This window comes from Chiroxiphia lanceolata, chromosome 3 (genome assembly GCF_009829145.1).
Source record: "Chiroxiphia lanceolata isolate bChiLan1 chromosome 3, bChiLan1.pri, whole genome shotgun sequence".
Classification (NCBI taxonomy): Eukaryota; Metazoa; Chordata; class Aves; order Passeriformes; family Pipridae; genus Chiroxiphia; species Chiroxiphia lanceolata.
In genome coordinates, this window is record NC_045639.1 from 37,254,692 (window position 1) to 37,278,673 (window position 23,982).

The 23,982-nt window shown below is 37.7% G+C and overlaps 1 protein-coding gene across 1 annotated transcript in view; it reads left to right on the top strand.

Annotated features, from left to right (window-relative positions):
- Positions 1 to 23,982, top strand: part of PLD5 (phospholipase D family member 5) — a 175,725-nt gene that overhangs the window by 35,079 nt on the left and 116,664 nt on the right.

Consider the following 23,982-nt stretch of genomic DNA (forward strand, 5'->3'; position numbering starts at 1 on the left):
GCCAAAGAAAGAAGTTCTACCAAAAATTCAAGTCTTTGATCAGTTGTTTTATGAAGTTTTTCAGTTGCTGCAGATTGAGGGCTCTAGTGTGAATGTTTACATGCTGCAAAGAATGTGTATGTGCGAAATGACCTGTATTGCCAGATCTAATCTATTTTCATCACAAAAAGTAGATTACTATTAATCCAACTTTGGTTTTTCAGCCTCATTGTGCATTTCTTGATCATTTAAAGCATTCAAGGGCATCCTTATGTCATTGCTTAAGAAACACTGTCTAAATAAGTGTTTAAACTATGTGGCCTACTGACTACATTTCTAGAGGGGCCTAAAGAATCTTATCAGATACTTTTGAGAGCTTTATTTTTATTTTTTAAATAACCCCTGAAGCATGGGGCTCATGATGACAGTTAATCTGCTCAGAGGGGTGAAGCCTGTCAAGAGGGCTGTAACCAGCTAGAAAGGATTAAATGAAGGTTTTTAACTCAAACTTGGGAGGAAGATGGTTTCCTCATAAAAATGAGACATTCTGGACCTGTCCAGAAAATTTAAGCTCCCATTGCTTATGGATCCTTTAAGAATTGAAGAGGAAAAAAAAAAAGGATTTCATCTTTAAGGCTCATGTAGATGAAGAAGTTGAAGTTCACATTTAAACTTTTGCAGTTATATCAGTACATAATTCTTTTCCTTAGTGGGCATTTCTTCTTCTCTGTGTGTGCTGGAAAGAGTTTGAAGTAAGTGGAAAAGCTGACTTTCTTAGGAAGCAAGAGTCCTAATGCTGAAGTAAATTAGTTAACTTGTATTATTTTTTTCTTGTTTTTTTTAACTTTAATTATTTTTTTTTCCCTATAGGTGTATGATAGGGCTTGTTCTGTATAGAATTGTCTTTTAGTTGAATTTAGGAGATGATATTTGCACTTGAGTTTGGGAGGTGTGTGTTTTAATTGTGAGAAGACTGTACCAGAATTGATTCTGAAATATGTATGAATTCAATTAATTTCATTAAATTATGGAAGCGTTCTGAGTTCATTGACTGAAAGGCAGAGTTGAAAATTTTTTGCACGTATGAATAGGGCCATATCACCCTGTCCCATATGCATTTTGTGTAGAATCATACAGGAGCAAGACTTGGCTGCATGTCTTCATATTCATCTGATCACTCTCCCAGGGATCTTTTGTGAATATAAGGTAATTTCAAGGATCGCAGGAAAGGTTTGTGCAGAGTAGTAAGATGGCTGAAAACATTCTGATGAGAAAGTTTTCGTTTCTAAAAAGAACAAGCCTCAGTAGCCTGATTGATTGCAATTGAATTGTTTCACAGAATTGTCTGTTGAGTCTCAGTGATATTACAAGTGAAGACTCTCAGATGGGAATCCCATTAGCAGTTGGACTAATACGACTATAAAGGTTGTTTATGGTCTCTGCCAAAGTTCTAGTGTGGCACTGGGCACTTACCAATCAATGCATCTCCTGCTCCCTCCATGCTGCTGAAGCTACTCGAGACAGAGTATCCATAGACAGCTTTCTGGTCAAACGATGAAACCAGTGCTCTGTACTGATTTCCTTTGTATGCTTTGTACGTTGTCTTGTATGCTGTTGTCCATTTTTCTTCCTGAAATTTTGTCTCTTTTGGTTTCATAGAACCTGTTTTTCTTATTTTCCCTTCTACCTTCTTAATAGCTCTTTCAGTGCCTCTTTCCACTCCATCTTACTGTGTTTCTTAGGGGTTGAACAATGGACCCTTTATTTACATCAGATAGCTCATCTGTAAATACAAGTCATTCATATTTTTCATGATGGCTTGCAAATGAATTTCTTTAGCTCTGACTGAAGAAGAAAGATTTGGAATAAAGAGAGTTTCTTGTGGCTATTCAGCTGGGTAACAACAGCTCAAAACAGCTAAAACAGACCTCCTGCAAACTCCCCTATTGCTGCACTCTGGAAAACGACCTAATCTTGACATGATGTCCATAACATGTGTAATTTATTACTTTGTTCTTTCTATATGTTCAGAAACAACATAATCAGTGTTATTGATGATTAAATCTTATTTCTTTGTGTAATTTCTTAAAAAAGGTTCATTACTGTTTCAAAAAAACGTTCAAAACTTCCTCCCAGCTTTTCTTCATCTCTTAAACAAGCTTGCCAATTAGTCCAGTATCCTTTTCCTTGATTTCTTCAACTCAGTCTTGCACTCTCATACCCATTCAGTTTCAATGAAAATCATGATTGTATCCTGTTGCAAAGAGAATAGAAGAAAGCTACAAACGTCTCTTCTGAATTTCTTTTGCCTTCTTACACAGAGCATAGTCTTGATTTTTCTAGACCTTTATAAACTCTCAGTTATTACAGAAGCATCTCTCCATCCTCTTTCATCCATGCATTAAAATTTCAAGCTCATTCTTGTGCTTTCTTAGTGCAATAATATGCTTTCTTCTTGAGACCATCTCCAAGGTAGTCTCCTGATAACCCTTTCTTTAATATTCCTTTATTGTGGTATCTAAAAAGCTTGGAAATAGTGAGGCTGCTGGTTATTCCTTTAAGTACCTGTTAAACTAGCCAGTAATATCTGACCTGGCTCCTGCCTCCCTCTCTGTCATCTCTTACTGAGTTATTTGATAGCAAGGTCCATGGAGTCAGCACTGTCATGTTCTTATTTTTTTTTTTTTATTTTATCACACCAAGCACAGCAGCATTCTGGGTTGTCACTGAAAACATTAAGATTGTTATAATATTAACTAAGTAGTTACAGCTTTGCAGAGATTTTCTGTGGTGTATGTTCTTGAGAGGGGTGGTACTAGAAGCGTGAGATGATAATTTCATCCTTTTGGAATGAAATTGTCCTCACTAGGAAAAAAAGTGTTTAAAAAAAAAAAAAAGAAAAAGAAAAGCCAACAAAGAGCAACCACATTGCAAATAAAAGATACTCTTAGCTAATCTGAAGGGGCATTTGGCTGCCTTACAGAAACACTGTGTATTTTGGCAGTTAGGAACTTTGGCTTAGGAAGATCCATGTTTGGAATAACAGGGTGTGTTGCAAGTCAAAATTCAGGTATTTTGGCTGAGATGTGTGCGAAATCTGGCATGATGCCTTTCTGCACTGTGCCTAGCTGTAGCAAGTGCTGAAGTCCCTTGTGAACAATATATGAATCTCATTTTGGAAAAGAAAAAAAAAAAGAGGAGGAGGGAAGAGGGAGCCAGGATTTATTTTAACATTTAGTGGATATAAAAAACAAGTATCAAGAAGCAAAACATTTCCATGAAGCATTTGCTGTGGAAATTCTGCAACTTCTTCTTGCAAACCTCTTTATCGCTTGGATTGGCTGATTTCCAGAGCATCAAGGCTAGGAATTGAGGGACTGAAATATAATCGGTGGTGATACATTTTAACCACATAAAACATTCTCTGCTTCCAAAGCCTCCGGTGTCTTTAGTAAGCAGTGCAACAGCAACAGCTCCTTGCTGCTGAACTCCAGAGACGGAGAAAATATTGAATCAAAATGGTAAGAAGCTCTTTACTTTTCTCCAGATCTAGATTATTGCTCTGAAAAGAATGTTTAAAAGATGATGATGAAATTAGTAGGGATCAGTATTTAAACCAACAAAACAGTGTGTAAGATACAGTGGAATTATCAAATGTTTTTCTGCAAGAGAACAGCAATGCAAGTTGGTGACAAATATCTTTGCCACTGAACATGTTGTGCAGCTTATATAAAATCTTTTAAAATTGGGAAGCACTGCTGACTAGCATTTGATGTAAATTGTAAGTCTGTCTACTTGATTTATTTCAGAACAGCTGTACGGGCTTTTAAAATGATCTTTCTTTAACAACCACTGGCACAGACTTTATACATACAAATATAAATAAACCTATGCCAATAGCTCATGCAGGCTGTGTGTTTATGTGTTTTCTTTTGTTGGGGTTTTGGGGTTTTGCTTTTTTGAAAGAAACAGAGATGCTCAGTACATGCCTTTGACTTTTAGGGAGCTATGAAGTTTTTATTTTTCTGTGTTTTCTGTTTTTTGACCTGTTAGTCACACTGTTTCTCTAGTGTAATTATTCGGTGGGAAAAATAATGAAGGAAAACTTTTTAGAATAGTGATGGTATTATATTCTGATCTAAGTATTAAAGTCATAGGAGTAGAATATGAACACATAAATATGGAATCAGAAATTACTGTAAATTGATACCAATGCTATTAGTAGTTTAAACAATGCCTGAGGATAGAATAAAAATATTCATATTAACATTTTTCTAGGTATTAAAGAATTGAAGTGGGGATATGAATTTTGGGTGTGTTTACTCCAAAGATTTATTGTCAAGACTGTTTTGTTGGGTTTCTTGGTTGTTGTGGTGGGCTTTTTTTTTGGGCGGGTGGGTGGAAGGTTTTGGGTTTTTTTTGTTTGGTTTTGTTTTGGTTTTTTTTGTTTTTTTTTTAATTGAAATATGAATCAAGCCTAATCTCCCTTATGGAAATGCAGCCATTCATTTTAAGTGCCTACTAAGTCCAGGAATTTATTGATTATGAAATTACAGTACATCAGGGTGAAAGAAAAACAAATTACTAAATAAGTCTGGAGATCACTGAAATACACTTTCTTGACAACCCAGCTTGATGTGTAGGAAATTGTTCCCTTTGTGATTCAAATAGAAGAGGAGATTTTTAACAGAGCAACTATGGGAGTTTGAAAAGTGTACAGCAGATGTGAAACAATGTCTGATTTGGTATTTTTTATCTTTGTTGTATATTTGTTGTTGTTTAGCAGTACAAAAATTAAAATGCAAGAACTAAAACTATCACCGAATACTTTCTGATCTTTTCTGTGTGTTTTCACTGAATAGCAAGAAATAAAATACTGAAGTACTGTAGATAGTCAATCATGTTATCATAGCCTATATATTTCACGTTATGACTGCAAATCCACTTCGATGTGTTAAAGATTTATGTTTTTCTTCTCAACATGCAGAATAGATTGCAAAATCAATACTTGAGTGGCAACCAGGCTGTAAGGTTCCTGGAAAGATATTTAGCATGAATCTAAGCGTGGCAGTTGTTATTATTATTATTATTATTACTACTAATTTCTTGACAAAAATGCCCAGTGTTGAGTATCCAATAAACACAATTGTTGTATTGAAGAGACTCCAATATATTGCTGCTTCTTGTCAGAGACTGTGTTCGTAGTATCTAAATTTTGTTATGGGAAAATACTGGAGATAGGAGATCTGATTGCTTTTCCCTGTTGTAATCACAGAACATAACTAATAACAAATGATGTTATATATATTTTCAGATCTGTACTTCCTGTATAAGTCAAATACAGATATGCTTCAGTACCAGCAAATTAATGAAAACATTTCCTTCTAGAAACATAACATTCATGTACTGACACATACTTGCAGTTGATAAACTTTAAACCAAAGTAAACTTGCATTGTGTCCTGCTTGACATGGATTAATTTGGTAACTAATGCAGGGAATTCACAAGGGGTCTGTTTCTTTCAATTTGAGTTGCCTGGGCAAGGATCTTGCATGTGTTATTGAAAGGGAAATAAAAAAAAGAATAAAAGACACATACACCTCACACATCCCCTGAAGATGTACCCTTTTTAGTAATCAGCTGTGTAATAAATGACACAGCTAGTCCAAGGGGAACAGCCTCTTACTTAAAATTTTTAAATTATACGATTTCTTTCACAATGTAAGTAGTAAATGGTCTTAAAGAAGCCTGAGTTACAAGCTGTCAAATGCAAGAGATATCCAGGTTTAGTTAATCAAAGTATTTTGTCTAATAAGTCTAAGGAACAAAAGTAAAATTATGAATAATGTATCGGCTTTACCTGAAAAACAGAAAAGTTGTAGATATGACTATTGCAGTGAAAAATTCTAATAAAGTATCATCTAGGATTAGTGCAAGAGTTATGCTCGGTATGGAAAAGTTAATTTTAAATGTCTTCCTGGTGCAAAATTTAAAAAACCTTATTCAGCAATTGGATGCATGATTCATCTAAATGAATTTAGGCTAAATACTTTTTTTTTTAAATTTCAGTGACTGAATGGAAGTCTGATAATCTGCCTGTATAAATAAATCCTGTATTTCAAGAGGTATACTACAAATACGGAGTTCATATGTGATACAAAACATGCTTACGGAAAGGAAGTATAGATTTGCATCTGCGATAAAGTTGATTCAAGACTTAATAATATTTTCAGGTTTGACTGTTTTACTGGTTTTCTGCTTTGTTATTCTGCCACTTTTCTGGCAAAAAATAAGAGTTTGTTCATTCAGAAGTAGTCATGCTGATAGTAATCAGAAGAAATCTGTTGCAGTGTAGCTTTTGTGTGCATGTTTGTACTGGCTTATATGCCCCAACTAACTTCTGGCGCAGTTTGGTTCAGGTGATGTGTCGTAACCGTGTGTCAGGCTGTTTACCACACCAGTAAGTGTGTGCACCGTTCTGGAGTGAAATAGAAAATGCATGCTCAATAAATATTTTTTTGTGAAGGATGGCAGTAACCACTTTTACCTTTAATTAAAAGGTAATGCTGAAATATCTTCACCTGTATTTTAGTGTTTATTTGTAATGTAATAGGGTTGTGTTTTGAAATCTCAGCACCCATGTTTATGAAGCCTGAATACTTCCAGTGAGCAAAATATGACAGCAGGCAAGGTTTATGCAAGAATTCCTAAACTGGAGTAGTTTTCTTTGGTGACAGAGGATTATTTTTTTTAGGCAATTTTCCTTTTGATTCTACTATCAACCTACTGTGTAGATCAGGATTTGCTCACTGAAATCTATCTTTTAAATTGTACCATTACACCAATAGTGTAACTTAAAATTAGTTGCTTTCAGGAAGTTATAAATCATTTGCTGTAGTTTACATAAAGTATTAGTATGCTTGCTGCATCTGTGTTCAAGACAGGGGTTTATTCCTTCAGCCATGTGATGTATGAAGAAACTGTGAAAAAGGGATGCTTTTTGCATTAGTCTGTCCTTTTGGTTTTTATCTCGTTACGCCATCAGAAATGAAAGTTGCTGAAAATGAAGGCAGGGGAAGAGGTCAGTCTGGTCTCTAGGTGAAACAGTTGATGGGAGCAGCCTCCAGAGTAATACAGCTGAAGTGAGAAGGTGGCTGGATAATACGTATTTTTCTGCATCTGGTTAATGTTCGTAACACAACATTTGCAGCGTTTTGAAATATCAGGACAAAATTCTGTTGCCAGGTATGTTGGGACTCTCATAGCAATGTGATGTTTTTGCCACACATAACCATTCTTGTACTTCATGACCATACTGAGAATACTGAAAACAATTAAAGTTGAGACTTACTGTGGACCTTTTATATAAAAGAAGTTTAGAGAAGACAAAAGGGTACTGACAACTTTATACCCACTTGATAGTGTGCAGATGTAAGAAGAGCAAGTTATGGAGTTGTGCCCTGAAGGATATGTTTCCAGTGCTCTGGAAGGAGTGTGCTCTGATCAGAGCTGAGGATGCATAATACGTGGTAGTGGGAGATATGATGCACAGTTTGGGTGGATTTCCTGTCTTGCTTCGCTACACAGAGTTGTGATGGGAAGCTACGCTACCTAAAGAAGTTCCCCAGACCTTTCCCTTGAGTTTTCAGTCTAGTAAATTTGTTGTTATTAATATTTTATTTAAATGTTTTGCAATGTTGCTTTGTCACCTGGGGATGCACAGCCCATAGTCAGCCTTGTTATATCTTCTAATAATGAAGTTTCAGCTCAGAGGCAAGAGCTGTCTACTCGCTTGGAACTGTGCCAGAGGCTCCACTCTTCTCAGCTCGCCAATACAAATCTCAGGTATTTGACTAGAGGTTTTGAATCCATGAAGGTTTTTGGAACTCACAGCAAAAGGTTGGTAACCTCTGGTGTAGATCCTTATCTGAGAACAAATACCATGTCTGTGGTACTCCTGTTGGCTCTGAAACCACATTGGCTTTCAGGTAGAATTCCTTCTGCTATAGCGGGTATTAGTCTGTTCAAGAGTATTCTTGCCAGGATTTTGCCAGCAATGGAGAGCAGAGTAATACCACGGTAATTTGAACAGTCTGATTTAATTCCTTTCTTCTTATAAAGGGTGATGATGACTGCATCATGAAGGTCTGATGGTAGTTTACCTAGTTCCCAACAGCACACCACAAACTTGTGAAATTTAGCATGGAATGCAAGGCCCCCATGTTTCCAGACTTCAGGTGGAATTCCATCAACCCCAGCTGCCTTGCCGATTTTCACCTGCTGTACAGGTTTCTCCTAAAGTGGGGGCAGTATCCAATTCATACTTCACCGGTTGTTGTGTGATGGACTGAATGGCTGTGTCTTGGACTACACGGTTGGTACTGAAAAGGGTCTGAAAGTGTTCAGACCATCGATTCAGAATGGAGGTTTTATCTGTCAGAAGTGTTTGACCATCAGCACTGAGCAGAGGGCTTTGAGCTTGGTATGTAGGCCTGTATGCTGTTTTCAGGGCTTCATAAGGTCTCTGTGTAACCTTTGTTGACCTCACCAAGGCTTTCGATACTGTGAGCAGAAGAGGTCTGTGGCAGATTTTGGAACGCTTAGGTTGTCCCCCCAAGTTCCTCAAAATGATCATCTCACTCCATGAGGATCAGCATGGCCAAGTCAGATATGGCAATGCACTTTCTGAGCCCTTTCTAATAAAGAATGGTGTGAAGCAAGGCTGTGTTATCGCACCAGCTCTATTCACAGTCTTTTTCAGCATGATGCTCCAAAGGGCCATGGCAGACCTCAAGGATCAGGACGGTATCTACATCCGGTACCGTACCGATGGAAGCCTTTTCAGCCTAAGGCGACTGAAGGCCCACACTAAGACCTTAAACCATCTTGTCCGGGAGCTGCTTTATGCTGATGACGCTACCCTTGTCGCCCACACAGAAGCAGCTCTGCAGCGTTTAACATCCTGCTTTGCAGACTCTGCTGAGCTCTTTGGGGTGGAAGTCAGCTTAAAGAAGACAGAAGTTCTCTATCAACCTGTACCTCAGGAAGTCTTCCATCATCCCTATATCACCATTGTCCAATCAGTGCTCAAATCAGTCCAGCAGCTTAATTACCTAGGTAGCCTCATCTCCTCGGATGGTAAGATTGACAGAGAGATAGACAACAGGTTAGCTAAGGCATACAGTGCCTTCGGAAAACTCCATAAAAGAGTTTGGCGAAATAAACACCTGAAGACAAGTACAAAGATCAGTGTTTACAGAGCCATAGTGCTGTCTACTCTCTTATACGGATCTGAATCATGGGTCATCTACCGCCACCACCTGTGACTCCTAGAACGCTTCCATCAACGCTGCCTCCGTACAATCCTAAACATCCACTGGTCAGATTATGTGACTAATACATCTGTTCTAGAACAAGCAGCAGTCACAAGTATTGAGGCCATGTTGCTGAGAACACAGCTGCGTTGGACAGGGCACGTCTCAAGGATGAAGGACCACCACCTCCCTAAGATCCTGCTTTATGGTGAACTTGCCACTGGCTGCCACAAGAAAGGAGCCCCAAAGAGGAGATACAAGGACTCCCTGAAACAACATCTCAGCCTTGGCCATATTGATCAACATAACTGGTCTACTCTGGCCTCCAATCAGGAGGTCTGGAGACACACCATCTATAATGCTGCTGCTTCTTTTGAGAAAGCACACGGGATCACCCTTGAGGAGAAAAGACAACGCAGAAAGAATTGTGCCCTGCAGAATATACCACCTAAGGAGTCTTTCTGCTGTGCCTTTTGCAACCGGACATGTCTATCTCATATTGACCTTTTTAGCCACCAGCGCGCTTGTAGCAAACGTGGGTAGAGACCTTTCCCAAATCTTCGTTCGTGAAGCCCGGCCATGATGAGATCCTTATTCAGTCAAAGAGGATAGATAAATCCAGTGTTGAAACCCACAACACTTCTGCCTCTATTACCATAGTAGGATGATTTTCTTAGTAGTCATGACTTTAACTCCATAGTGCTAACCTTTTGGATAGCTCAGAGAGTTTCTGAGACCATATGTTACAGCCTTTTCTCCCCTTATGTGATGGGATGTGGCTTTCGTGACACGATTTTTTGGTGGCAATTCTCCCTGTCACAGGATAGAAGGTGGTGCATGTGTGTCAAACTACCAGGCTAGAGGCTGCTGACATGTTCCTTCCTATGACTAGACATACACATATCGAGTAACAGGGAGAACTCTGTTTTGGCTATATAATAGGTATTTATTTGGGCAAGTGATTACTGAGACTGGATAGTCATTTGGGAAAAATGGCAAGAAAGAGTATGCTATAGGATTACACCTCAGATTTTAATTTTTTTCCTGACAGTACTTTTAATATTTTTTGTTATGGTCCTTCCTTTTCAGAAAGGAAAATTATATGTAATGTGGTATAGATTTTACCAGCACTAATTCTGGAGATAAAGTTTTGGAAAAGTATGTACTTGATTTGGGACAAAGTTTCTGAGCCATTTGGTCTGGAGTAACTAAAGAGCTACTGCATACTCTGACTCATACAGTTAACAACGATCTTCCATTGACTCAAACTGGCCTGCAAAATTTAAGTCAGATAAAGAAATGTTTCTTATATATTTTTTTCTTTTCATGGGAGAAATAGAAGGGGTTAATTTTAGAGAGTGCTTGATAACTCAATGAAAACAATATCTCGTAAGTCAATTAAACTTTTTTAGATTCTTTTCTGACTCCTCTAAGCTTGTTTATGCACTACTGTTAATTTTCTTATTTTTCCCTTTGTAGGATTGTCAAAAATGTTAGGCACATTAAAAACAAACCTTTTTTTGTCCCATTCCTCATTCCACTATTACAGAGGATCAATCACAAAATCAGCACTTGCATCTAATAATTCTTCTACTATAGCACAGGTAGACAGAAAATTGGTTTCCTTGTACATGCAAAGCATGAGAAAGTGAGTTCTGTGTGAGGGATGAATACAACACACTAGGCATGCTATAGGCAGAATATATGAAGGTCTCTGCTAGCATTTGTTTGCTGCAGGAGTCATCCTGAAATGATGCTTGTAGCTGGCTGCTTCCTCTTTGTGCACTTGGTGTGCTCATGAACGGTATTTCCTCTGCCCCTCAGTGCTGGTGTGGTCTGTAGTCAGGAAGTGATGGGGAGATCTCTCGTCTCCAACTGTGCCTCGTGTGTGCCTTCAGTTTCAAGGTCATTCATGTGTTCATCATCCGAAGCCAACTGCTTAGTTTGAGCTTCTAGGAAGTTGCAGAAGAGCTTCAAAGACAGAGTCCCAAAAGAATTTTTTGTCTTAGTGATCCTGGTGGGTTTGGTGGGTTTGGAATTGCTGTATTTTTAGGTTCCTAGAAAGGAGGCAGTCATAATTTTGTGTTTAAGTTTGTTAAACCAAAAAATACTAGGAAACTGTTATTATGGATGTAGTTTTGAATGGATTGAGAATACTTGCTCTAAGGTGATAGCAGTTCATTCTGTCATATTGATGCTGTCAATAACAGCATTTGTGGTGTGTGTCATTGCACAAATGCTTTGCTCATTCTTTCCTTTTGAAGAAAAAAAGAGACCAAAACACCTCCACAAGTTCAATATTTATAACTTTTACTAAATGTATATTTAGGTATTTTACTGCATACAGGGAGCAATTCTGCAGCCTAGTAGGACACATCTATGTAGAGTTACATGCTTGGAAAAAAATGAACAGATTTAAGACTATACCAGCATAAACATGAATCTTTCTATTGTATCAATTTCAGAACTCCTTGAAGTCATGGCTAATGCAAGCAATCTAACTGAATAAATTAGTTTTGATGCTGTGCATAATAAGATAGAACATGCAATTTATAAACTGTTATAGAAAGAATTTTATTATACGATACTTTAAAATTTTATGACTTTAATTTCTGTAGCAGTTTTTGGGTTGTTAGCATATCACAAGTCCCCAAAATGCTACACCTCTTTCATAAATTTACTAATGGCGTTGGCTTTACTGTTGGTTAGGGTCACTTTTTAGTAAAAGGAAATGAAAAATATTTGTGGAAGAGTCTGAAGGGTGAATAAAGGTTAAAATACTTCTAATTCATGTTGATATAGAATGACCTTAATAGTCTTACCAGTTGTAGCAGCCTTATAGATTTTCTAGTGCAAGCTCATGGAATTAGTGTGTTTGCTGTGGATCATTTTAATGGTCCAATGAAATATTCACTCTGATCTGGGTCGGTGGTGGTGGGGAAGCACATATAATATATTCTTCTAGTCAGTGATGAGAGAGTAGGAGGATTTTTCATTAACAATATAATTAAATGCATGTATGTAAAAGATACCTGCAAGATGTTGCTTGAGAAAGCACTTTGTAGCAATAGATAATTATAGGGAAAAAAATTAATTCTATGGAATTATAGTACATGTTAATATTTTACCACTGGTGTAAAAGTTTCTCTAAGTAGTTTGTTTCCTATTCGTAACACAGCATTTTTTCTAATAGTCTTTCTAATTGTCTTCAGTGAAGAATATAAGATGAAAATTTTTCTTGGGCATGTAACACTGGAATTTTAATACACAGTTAATACAGACCGGTGTTGTAAATGTTTGTTTCGTAGCTTAAAAATTATTTGCTTTTGCAGAAGTATGGGAACTTTGGGAAACTTTCCAGAGTCATAGGTTTTCTTGTCTATTTACTACAATTTTAATTGTGCTTATAGTTGCCACTGTTGTGGATCATACTCATGTTTATTTAAAAGTGTCCAAAAGAGGTGATGATAATAATTCATCTGCTATTAAAAACTCTCCTTCTTAGAAAGTAACTCAGCAGTGACTCAGATATCAGAAAACAGAGTCAGTTGCTTAGGGCTAAATCTTGCAAGTGCTTACTGCTGGATATGGTGTGGTGTGACTTTTCTGGGACTAATTGCATCCTAAACAGACAAAAAAAGGTGTTCCAGTTCCCCGTCCTCCTCCCCACTACTCCTCCATTTTCTGCAGAAAGAAAAACGCTTCAGTAGATCTTGTTTTAGCTGTCTCCAAACAAAGCTATAGGCAGCGTGCTTTGTACCATTTGTTTGCAAGAATGGACAGCTTAGATGCACCTGGAAACTCTTGGTCAAAAATACATGTTCTGGGCTATGCTCTTCGTGTTGTCCAAAGAAACCTTCAGCAGGAGGAGGTCCGGTCTCCTGAGGATGCTCTGTGCATTGGCCCTCAGCCAGGAGCTGTGATGGGATATCCAGGGCCAAGGCTGGTGCTCACTGTCCTGACCCTGCCTGAGCCCACAGCTGCTGAGTCTTTTGCTTCACTAAGAGTTTGCTGTGTAACACTTTACTTCCAGCTCTGGCTGAAGAAGTGCTGTGGAAAGTATATGGTGAAAAGTAATTGGCACAGCAGTTTAACTTTGGGGAAGGTTCATTGAAGTTGTCTACTATTATTTAAAAAACAAAATGCCATTCAATCCATGTCATTTTAACTGAAAAAGGGGAGGCACCCAACTGCTCTCTGTTTTAAAAAGACAGCCTCTTTTTAGTTTGCTTGATTGTAAACTTTGCTACTGAATAAGAATTATGATAGGATATTGCAACTGCCTAGACCATACTGAGACCTCATAGTAACTGAAGTTGAGTGTCCTTGCCAGTTCTGTTTTATGTTTTGGTATTAAGTGTTGCACAAAATACAGAACAAGACTTTTGACCTAGACTGCATCTTAGCAACTGGAGGAAAAAGATGGTGCATTGAGTCAGCATTGATTTCAAAGTGAAATTCTGGCCGAAACAATGAAGCTGATTTTTTGTCAGTCATAAAAGGTTCAAAACCTAAACCCCTATAACTGTTCACCTTAAAAAATGTCTGTGCTCTTGGTTTTAATGGTCAAAGTGAGATCCACAGCTGAATATGGCAAACTTGCAGAATGTCTTGTATTTTCAGTAGTGACATTTATGTTTTCTGCTGAGTCTCTGATCTCAGATTATGTTGTGTAAATGCATATGTATTTTTTTAGAATATATATTACAAAAGCACAATTTCTGAATGGACAGTGTACTCTAGGGAAATGGATGCAGCACATAGAAGACTGTGCTTAGTTTAAGATTTTTACTACCTTTAGGGACTGCCACTCACTAGAATGCAGTGAGAAGCATATTATTTATTGTGTTATAAACACCCTTCTATGTTAAATTCTAAAATAGTCGTTTCCTGGAGGAGGTTTGGAATAGAAACTGATGTACCTGACAGTTAATTAAAATTCAGTGTTGTTTGTTCTTGCTTAAATTAGTGAATAAAACCTTCTAGGAAACACCACAGAGAATAAGATTCTGAAGATTTCGAATTATTTTGAAAGATGAGAATTCCCATGACTCAGATCCTTAAAGAGTTGAAACATAATTCAGATGCTTCTTTACCACCTGTCACTTTTTTTTTTTTTCATTTTTAGAGCGAGTATTTTCTGTCTCTCATAAATAAATCAAAGGAGTGAACGGCAGAGAGAACCTCTTCCTTTTTTGCCCAGCAAGTTGTTTTCTGAATCCTAGTTAGTGAACTGCATGCACATGCTACTTCAGTTTCAACATTGTAAACCAGCTGGACAAATGTATACATAGCGGGAGTCCAATGGTTTCATTAATTTACACCAAAATCTGGCTGGTATTGTTGTACAAACCAGAGAAAACCATGTGTAATTGATTTTGTTTGTAATGTGAAATCACTCATTAGCCAGATAATACCATTTTCTTTCCCATACATACAGCCTCCCACACACAGAAACATGCGAAAAACTAGTATAAAAATAAGTTTTAAGCTATGACAATGAGGTCTCCAGATGTCTTATTCCTTGGTTTAGAAAACTGCACAAGAGCTTATCTATTCTTGAAATAAAAATGATTTAGATAGTCCAAAACCTCTTTCATGATTTCTCATCTGCCAGGATGTGCATTTCATTTTTCATGTAAATAAAATTTCTAAGCAATTCTTTAAATCATTGCTGCACAGTTCATTGCAGAGATCTCATGCTTGCTAATATTGACAGATAGAAGGCAAAAGGATTGACAGATACTAGGCAAAAGGACTGGCAATGCATGTAGCACAACCACACCACGCTTTCAAGACAGGAAGTCCGTCATGGAGAGAGGAATACTTCAGTGGATTTATGCAGAGCATTAGCTACTTCACCTTTGTTGTTTCCCTGTTGCCCCTTTCAAGAAAAGCAGATACTTAATGAGGGAAATGGGAAAGGCAATTTTCCAAGCATTGTTGTCGGATTTGTGCCATGAATCAGGCACTTGGTTTTTAAGCTGTCCTTTCATGTTAGGTACTCTACTACTACTACTGGATTCATACCTGTGTTTAGGTAGGCAGACATCTCTAGTCTTACTGCTTAAGTCTAGAGCTTTGCCTTGTTCAGATTTTTGAAAGGTCACTTTGGCTTGAGTCTAACTGTGGGTGGTGACACATTGACAAAGCAAGGCCTTTTTGTACTTTATACTGAAGTCACAACTAGAAAAGAGGAAGAATCTTTCTGACTTACATTCCCAAAACTGTGGACTGACTCTTACATACTTTGCTAGAGGTGCAGTTAATCAAAACAGCTGCAACTCAGAATACCTGGAAGTTGCACAGCTCTTAAGTGTCTAGATGTAGATTTAAGAATCTAATTTTAAGCAGGCAGATTTGATCATTTTGCCCTTGGTTACCCAGGAAACAACTTAATTACTATGCCTTTGCTTCAGCACTCTGCATGCAGCTTTTAAAACATTTTGTTATAATTTTTCTTTTCTTTTGTCTTAAGCTCGTGTTTGTAGAAAGGGCTGGCTTGACAGCTCTGGCAAATGAAATAGTCTGCCTGCCCACGGATTATGGGATCCCTAGACAGTGGCAGTCCAAACTTCCTCATGATGTTTTTGTCAGTGTGCTACAACTTTTCTTGGGGGAGTGGAGAAGGGAGGACTTGGAGGAGGCGGTAGGGTCCTCGTACAATCAGGTCTTTGCCACCAAAACGTGTAAGTATTGTCAGGGAAAATTACCTGTATTTTCCTTCCAGCATAGAAAATGGGCAGCTAAAAAATGGATGAACTCAAGCTTTGGAAAACCTATATGCAGTCTGTAAACTATTGGTGAGATAAGATCCTGCTATGTTGGCGTTAGCACTGGTGACAGGCGATCTCGTGAACTAAGCAGTTTTCCTTGTTCAGTGCTGAGGCAAAAGGATTTTCAAAGAGTTCTGAGTTCTGCTGAGCCTTCAGCAGAAAGTCCTGGGGTGATATTTGCAAATCAAAGGTGGAAGTGGGAAATATGGGAATTTACTCTAAAATATTAAAATTGCAGCCTGTTGTGTTTCACTTTACAAATGCTGATCAGAGTATGCACAGTTCATTATTTCAGTTTGTCTTGGTGATGACTTTTGCTGAGAGATGTATTACATGAATTGTGATGGCTGCAAATCAGATAGCACTCCTAGAAAAATCATGAGACAGTCAATCTTTTCAACAAAGGATTGTGTATTTGCTTTCCAAGCGGTTCACGGGCCTCCTGGTTCAGTTAGTTAGTAGCCTAAAAATCATGGAAGATCACTGACAGAATCATACTGCTGTTCTTTAGTGATTAATGTAAATTCACAAATGTTTCAACAAAAATAATGGGGCAGTAAGAATAGAACATATTCATGATATCTTTTAGTTTCAGAAATCTTTGCTCTTTTATAACTGAAAATGGAAATATAGAAGGACCATTCACATCATCCAAATTAAAGCATCTGGCTTAAATAGCTACAATGCTTAATAAGCACTGTTGTTCTGTACTGCTTCTCTAGTTGCACAAGAGGTTATCCAGGAAGTTGTCAAGAACACCTCTGTTCAAGCTGTGCTTCTAAGGCAGCTGAAACGATCCAGTCCAGGCTGCATATTGCTGCCATGCCTCAGGCTGTGCAACCCCATCCTTTTCCTCTAGCCATTGTCATCACTTGTCATGAACTAGTTCTGGGATTTGCTTGTGTGAAAACTAACCATGACATTTGGATTTTTGGGGTGGGAGACATTGGCTACTGTGAGGAGAGTTTTGCAGGCTTCAGTTTGGCAAGAAATCTCTGATTTGTCTCGTAAAGGCAAGAGTATTGCTAAGCATAAATGAAAACGACAGTATGTTAAGACTGCAAGAGCACAAAGAAAACACAGGAATTTGCTCTGGTGAAGAAAGTGACTCAGGGTACTCATCTTTTTTGAATACTGTTTTGACTGACAGAATCATTTCTCATAGCTTTTTCTGTCGGATTGTACTTTCAAACTGAGAAAGAGCTGTAAATTCTACTGGTTTTCCTTCCTGAGACTGTGTAATACAAAGAGGCTTACCATTACTGGTGCTCTAAACTAATGAACCTTTTCAGCATCTAAATTCAAGATTCATTACTGCTTTTAATGTTGCTCTAAGAAATTCATGGTGCATTAATGTAACTCTGTGCTATCAGCATTGATCTTGTACATGTGCTCTTCTTTTAAATGAGAGAAGCAGGGAGAGTGCATAGTAGAAAATGGAAAATCTACTCATTGCCTGAATTAGAACATATGATTCTTACCTGAAGACTCAGGGTTTAGAAGTCAGAGAGCACTGTGCTTTGCTGTCTTGATGCCTATAAAGTGTTCTTAAGTTCTAGAAACCAGTGATCCAGAAAGAATTACGTAGTGGATTTGCAATTTTAAGTATAAAGAATATGGTTCTGTGCCAGAGATGTTAGAAGTATTTATAAATTAGAATGGGATCCTGCTTCATAACACAAAATTTTCATTTTTGAAATCTAATAGACTTATTTTTTTGGTTGCAGTTGATTTTAATTTTAAATTTGGTGTTATTTTTTTTTCCTGTTTGAATAGCTTAATTTTTTACATAGCTGGTTCTGTGATCCTAGAATCATGGCCAGGCAAACTCTGAATTATTCACAGAATAATTGAGGTGTATATTTTTACTGCTGGGTGTCTACCCACTGGCAAACACCCCTCAAACCTGAATAAGCAAGAAAGAGACTACATTTAGAGCATGAGAGTGCTGACAAATTGCAGAAGAGTCTAGAATCTTCTTTACTTTGTTGAGATTGGCTTAAGAAATAGCCAGAAATTGCCCAGCAGCAATGGATTGCTTTTATTTATTTCTCCTCTGTGTTGGTCAACCACAGACAAACACATTTTATGTAGCCCTAAGTTGGTGATGACAGTTATCTTCCCTAGGTGGTTTATTAGTTGCTAATTCTATTTAGTAAAAACCTGGATCAATTACAGCCTTGTCAAGTTTCCAGTGAGACTAGCAGATATTTTTCATTCACTTTAATGATATCAACATAGTGAATTTTGTGCCAGTTCCATTAAATTCAATGGATCTTGCTTCTCTGACTGACACTGAGTGTATGTTTCGTCCTCTTTACTGAGTAATTTACAAGTCTTTTGTAATTATACCAACTAAGGGAGCTTGAAACCTATCCTTTTTACTTTTTTTTTTCCAGTGGTGATGAATATCTCTGCCTTTTATATAATCGCAGTCTTCAAACTCAGGAAAAATGATTTCATAAAATGTGTTATAGGCAAAATAAAGATAATAGAGACTTCACAGGTGGTTGTGAAGTACTGCCAAATTAATTTGTTTCCATTATTATTTGGGAAAGAAGAGAAGGCCATATAGCCAAAGTAACACAAGTACCTTTGTGGTATGCAGTTCGTGCGACTCATTTGCATTGCTTCTTGTGTTTATATTAAAGGTTTACACCTGAAATCACGTAAATACACAGATAGAAGAGCTGTTCTTATGCTAGGCAAGCACTACTTTTTCTGCGATAACCTGAATTCTTTAGATAAAAAGCAAGGAGAAAATCATCTACATGCTTTTATGACTCTAGTGTACTTGCTCTCTGGAGGCTGAGTTTGGCACAGAACACGTGGCAGTGTGTGGAACTGGGGAGCTCCAAGGTCTTGTACAATAATAAAGAAAAAAGTGTGCACCTCTGAAGGCTGGGACTGATACGTTAGTAGCTGGGTTAGATTGATAGCATTATTTCTTGATAGATTGAGTGGATTTTGTTCATGTTACACAGACGTGTTAATACTCACTTTATTTTTAACATTTGAGTCAGGTTTCTGAATTACGTGGTGCTGTTTTTATGTAGCAATTGCTGTGTTTTTATTGAGGTCATTAACTTTAATGAACCCAAACAACACATGTCATAAATTCAAGTACAAATGGCCCTAAGTTTTGACAGTTTTATGTAAAGTAGTGTCTCAGTCTTCCTTCTCTTCTCATGTCAGGAATAAAATTTACTGATCAGCCTAAAGGTTTTTGATTTTTTTCAAGTATACATCTCATTTGTAATGGTGACTGGTTTAAAGCTCACAAGTAGAAGTTAATGTTCATCATACAGTAATGGGCAACAAGAAAGTAACTTGAAAAACTTTTTCAGAATAAATATTCCAATGAAAGACTCCTTGACAGTGAGACTTCCACACTCATAAAAAGCCTAGCACACTAAAGCCTAATGCAAACGCTGAAATTACAGTAAATGCTTGAGAGTTCAACTAAACATTTTTTTGCCCTTATTGTAATCTCAAGGGCATAGAAATGGTGGTGACTTCATTGATGTGTTTAAGTTAAATACCTACAGAATCAGATTGTATGGTCTTTCTTTGCTTAAACATTAGGATGTGCCATCACTCAGCAGTGAGGAACTCTGGGTCCCTAAGAGGGAGCAGCTTGAGGACCCCACTGTCACCTGTGACAGCCTGCATGGAACATAGTAGCCTCCCTCTTTGTGCCTGCAAGGCTCTTCCCTAAAAACTGTGATCAGCGAGATTGTCCTTTGGTGCAGATTTTGAGGGATCAATGGACTGCAGTAAAATTCTTCTCCTTCTCCAGGATGTATTTGCTTTGCTGTGGGAGGTGTAGGCTGCTTTGTGCAGTGGGCACCATTGGGCAGGGTGCCATGTGCCTCCAGGGGTCTCCTTGGAAGCAGGGTCCAGTAGAAGTGGGAGCTTCCCATCAGAGCTGTCAAGGAAGGGCCTGGTGGGCAGGGCATGTCCCACACCACCCATTCAGGGAGGAGGGCAGCTGGGGCAGCCCTGGTGTAGACACTGGGCTGCAGGTGGCCCTGGCTCAGCAGGCCCATGGCAGGGCAGGACTGTAGGGAGCTGGAGCTCAGCCCTGCTGGGGCACTGCTGGGGCAGGGACTGACAACTATCGGCTGGGAGGGGCAACCATAGGGTCTGGCTGGCACCTATAGGCCTGTGAATGCCCACCAGGGCCTGTTGTTTGAAGCTGTTGAACTCAAAAGAAATACGAGTAGTGGACATTCAGTATTTGTATTTATCCTATAGGTGACTCGGTTACTAATACTGAGCAGGCAGCGTGTCTTACGACAGTACTGCTCTGAAGTACAGTCTTGGAATGTTTACTCAGAGCTGTTCTCTAGGAAAGGCATATCAAGGGCCATGAGAGTAGCTGTGTCATTCAGACTGAAAAGCCCACCAGCCCGTGTCCTGTCTCTGATGGGAACCTGGCAAAGTGGGGAGAATATAGACTGAATTACTGTAATCTCTAGTTGCTGGGGTTGACATCTTTTATCTTTACTAGCTCCCCAGGGGCTTTTCTCCATACATGAGGAAAACACAAGATATCAATTTTTAATCTATGTAAGGTATTAGCATCTATGATCTCTCATGTATGGGGTTCTACAGCTTAACAGTGCATTGAGTGGAAGATTACCCTTTTCTTTTTGTTCATTTTGAACTTGCCAACATGATTAAAGTAATGCCCTCTAATGTTTTTAGTGAAAGAGGACAGTGAATAACTGTTTCATAGTCATCTTTTCCATGCTGCCTTGAATTTATAGTTCTGTCACATTCCTCCGTTAGCTGTGTCTTTTTCCAAGCTGAAGACTACCAGTTTATTTAATCTTTCTTTATATAGAAGCATTCTAGACTTTGGTTGTCCTTTTTACCTTTTCTATACCTCTTCCAGTTTGTTCTGTGAATTTTTGAAAATGAGGTGAACTGGGATCTTAATGTGACTTTGAGGTTGTGAGTCCACAAATGTATAAAAATTCACAATGTGAAGAAATTTTCTTTGGTTTTCTGTTCCCTTTCTAGTAATTCAGCTTGCCTCTTTGATCTCCAGAGACTAAGCTGATTTTTTCTTAAGGTTACATACCTTAAGATTAATGATGATAGTATAAAATGATGATCGTATAAAAATAATTTTGAGGCAAATGAAGTCAGAATGTTAATGTGCATTTATGTGCACTATGTTATATGTAGCATGTAGTGCTTCAATATTGGATTGGTATTTTGGAATTAGGTGTCACAGTTGCATAGGTTTTTGCATAGGTTGAATAAGTCTTTATAAGAGCCTTAGGGTATTTGCTGTGGTCATGGACTGGGACATGTTGAAACTTTTGAAAGTTTCCAGGTGTTTACTGAAAATAAAAACAATCTAAAATGGTAGATGCTAGTCCTCCTGTTTTCGGCACCCTCCCATATCTCAGGGGACTTTGATGTTCTTTTCTGACACTTCTGACAGCAGTCAAAAGATTTTTGTAGAACATATTGAAGCCTCCCAGGGTTTTTGAGTGAAGGTGTTGAGGCATGCTTTAAAGTCTCAGTGCATCTTTATTCTTCTGTGCTAAGATATCTTTTCAGGGATGAGACAGGGAACTTGCTGGAATTAAGGGAGAATCAGTGAGTGGTAGTAAAAAGATATAATATTGCAGAAGAAATAGCAAAATATACTGTGATTTTTATATGAAAGATAGGGTTTTATTCCTTGGGTATACTACAATGATAAAGGGGGAAAAATAGATAAGGAATTTGAGCATAGCTTCATTATGGAAGGGATAGTTTCTTCTCTCTCTCAAATGTGTGGACCTTCATTTCAGACAAGAAGTTTTTTGCCTGGGTACGTACTTTCAGCTTCTACAAGAAGAGTTGTGATTGTCTGCAGAGAACAGAGCATTGGAAAATTCTTACATCAAGCCAAAAAAACTGAGATGCTTTCTTTTTGTCACATAATCATTCACAGTCTCTGAGCCCATTCTTACACAGTAAAGAGACAAATTGCCAGGGTTGCCATTTATAAAGCAATTTGCACAGCTACAAAACATCAAAAAGGGAATTAGTAATTTCTGCAGATATAGCAGATAGATGCAATGTCCTTGGAGGGATCTCTGGATAAGCACGAGCATATTTATTGAATTTATAAATTGCTAGGTAATTTCCTTTAGTTTGAACTATTGTGGCTTTGATGGAAACTAATGTTTTTTTCCCCTCATGTTTAACAAAATAGTTTATATGCTTCTCAAGTAAAACTGCTAAGCTTTATAATAACTTTTTGAAAAGCATCTCAGTTTATTATTAGTATGTAGTTGAGATAGCAAACTTAGTTTCCAGTATACCCATTGTTTTTCTAATGTAAGAACTAAGCTGAAAGCCGTGCAAGAAACAGATATATCAGAATGACATGTATTTAAACATTTTCATCTTTTCTAAAAACCATTGTAGAAGTTGTCAGCTGTGAAGGAACTAAGAAGAACAAGGTCCAAGTTCTGTTAATGTTTATGTTAGTGTAAATTTTGAATAATGTAAGTGAACTTTGTAAGATTATTATACTGGTGTGTATATGATAGTAGGACACAGCTACAAACAGAGAAAGAAGTTGCTGTAAGGCTTCATTGTTCAGTTTGTTCATTTTTTCTCAGTAAAGAGCTCAGCAGCTGAGTACAAAGCTAATATTTGGAAAGAAATCGAGCCAGCCCTAGCAGACTCAGGGATATGTCTTTCCATTTGGTGTGTCCCCTAGAGTAGCAAAATTTGTAAGAGGGACGAAATCCAGAACTGTTGCATGTTGTGGAAAGGTCTCTAAAGAATGCACAGAATAAAGGGACAAGGAAAGGTACAAATCTGTAAAAAAGTCTTAGCAACAAGGAAAATCAAACTGCCATCTATTCTTGGTAATATGTCATAAGGTAGTATGTAATAGGGTAATATGTAAATATGTAATGAGGTCCCAGATGCTTTGAAGCATCTATTAAATTTTGATCAAGGCTTTTGTATTCAAAGTATAAATCAAGCCAATGGCTTTACACCATATCTAATACTATTTCTTTATGTATTTAGTGCAATCTCAAAATGAGATCAGGAGGTTTGTCTAGCAGAGAACCATGTTAAACAGAAGTGCTTGAGCTATGAGTGGGCTACCTGGCTGTACATTATGAACTTGATCAAATTAATCTGGTAGATTATAGCCACAATTTTATCTCCTTGGCAAAATCTGAATTTGAGCTCAGTGACATGGATGAGTTTTGGCTCGGACACATATCTAATTATGCCTTTAGTTCCATAGGGGGCTGGAGTTTTCATAGACATACAAAATGAACAGAAGAAAGGCAAAGGTTTTAAACAATGAAGTGCATATTGTCCCTGAAAAGGTTGTTTTGAAGGAGAGACTTTTAGGTGATTATAGTCTGCATTTTCATGCACTCAGAAAGAGAAAGGCTACAGTTTTATTATTTGAAAGAAATTTAGCGCATTTTTATTAAAAGTGGATTTTTTTCCTTTTGCGATATAAACCCAACAATATTCTTTTTTAAGATTAACTTAAAGCCTTGTTCCTTTTAAAGCCCATAGCAAATTCAGTACAAAAGAAGGGTGGGTAGCAGAAAATAAGGAGCGGATGGGAAGTATTCCATCAGTATAAAAATGGGGAATGTGAGAAATGTCATAGATCATGGCTCATGCTATGACTAAAATCTGCATTGAGAGTGTGCTAGCGAGCATGGTGGCTATTTAGTGGATAAGGATAGTGTTTCAGAGAAATCCTCTTTCAGTAACTCCTTACTGTGATAGTAAAAGTGTGATAAGCTTTCTGCAAAGTCTGTGTCATTTTAGTGGTATAATGGTGTACTGACCTCCTGAACTGTGTTAAATATTACTGTTTACTTAACTTTCATCGCAATCACAATTTGTTGATAAATAGTTTT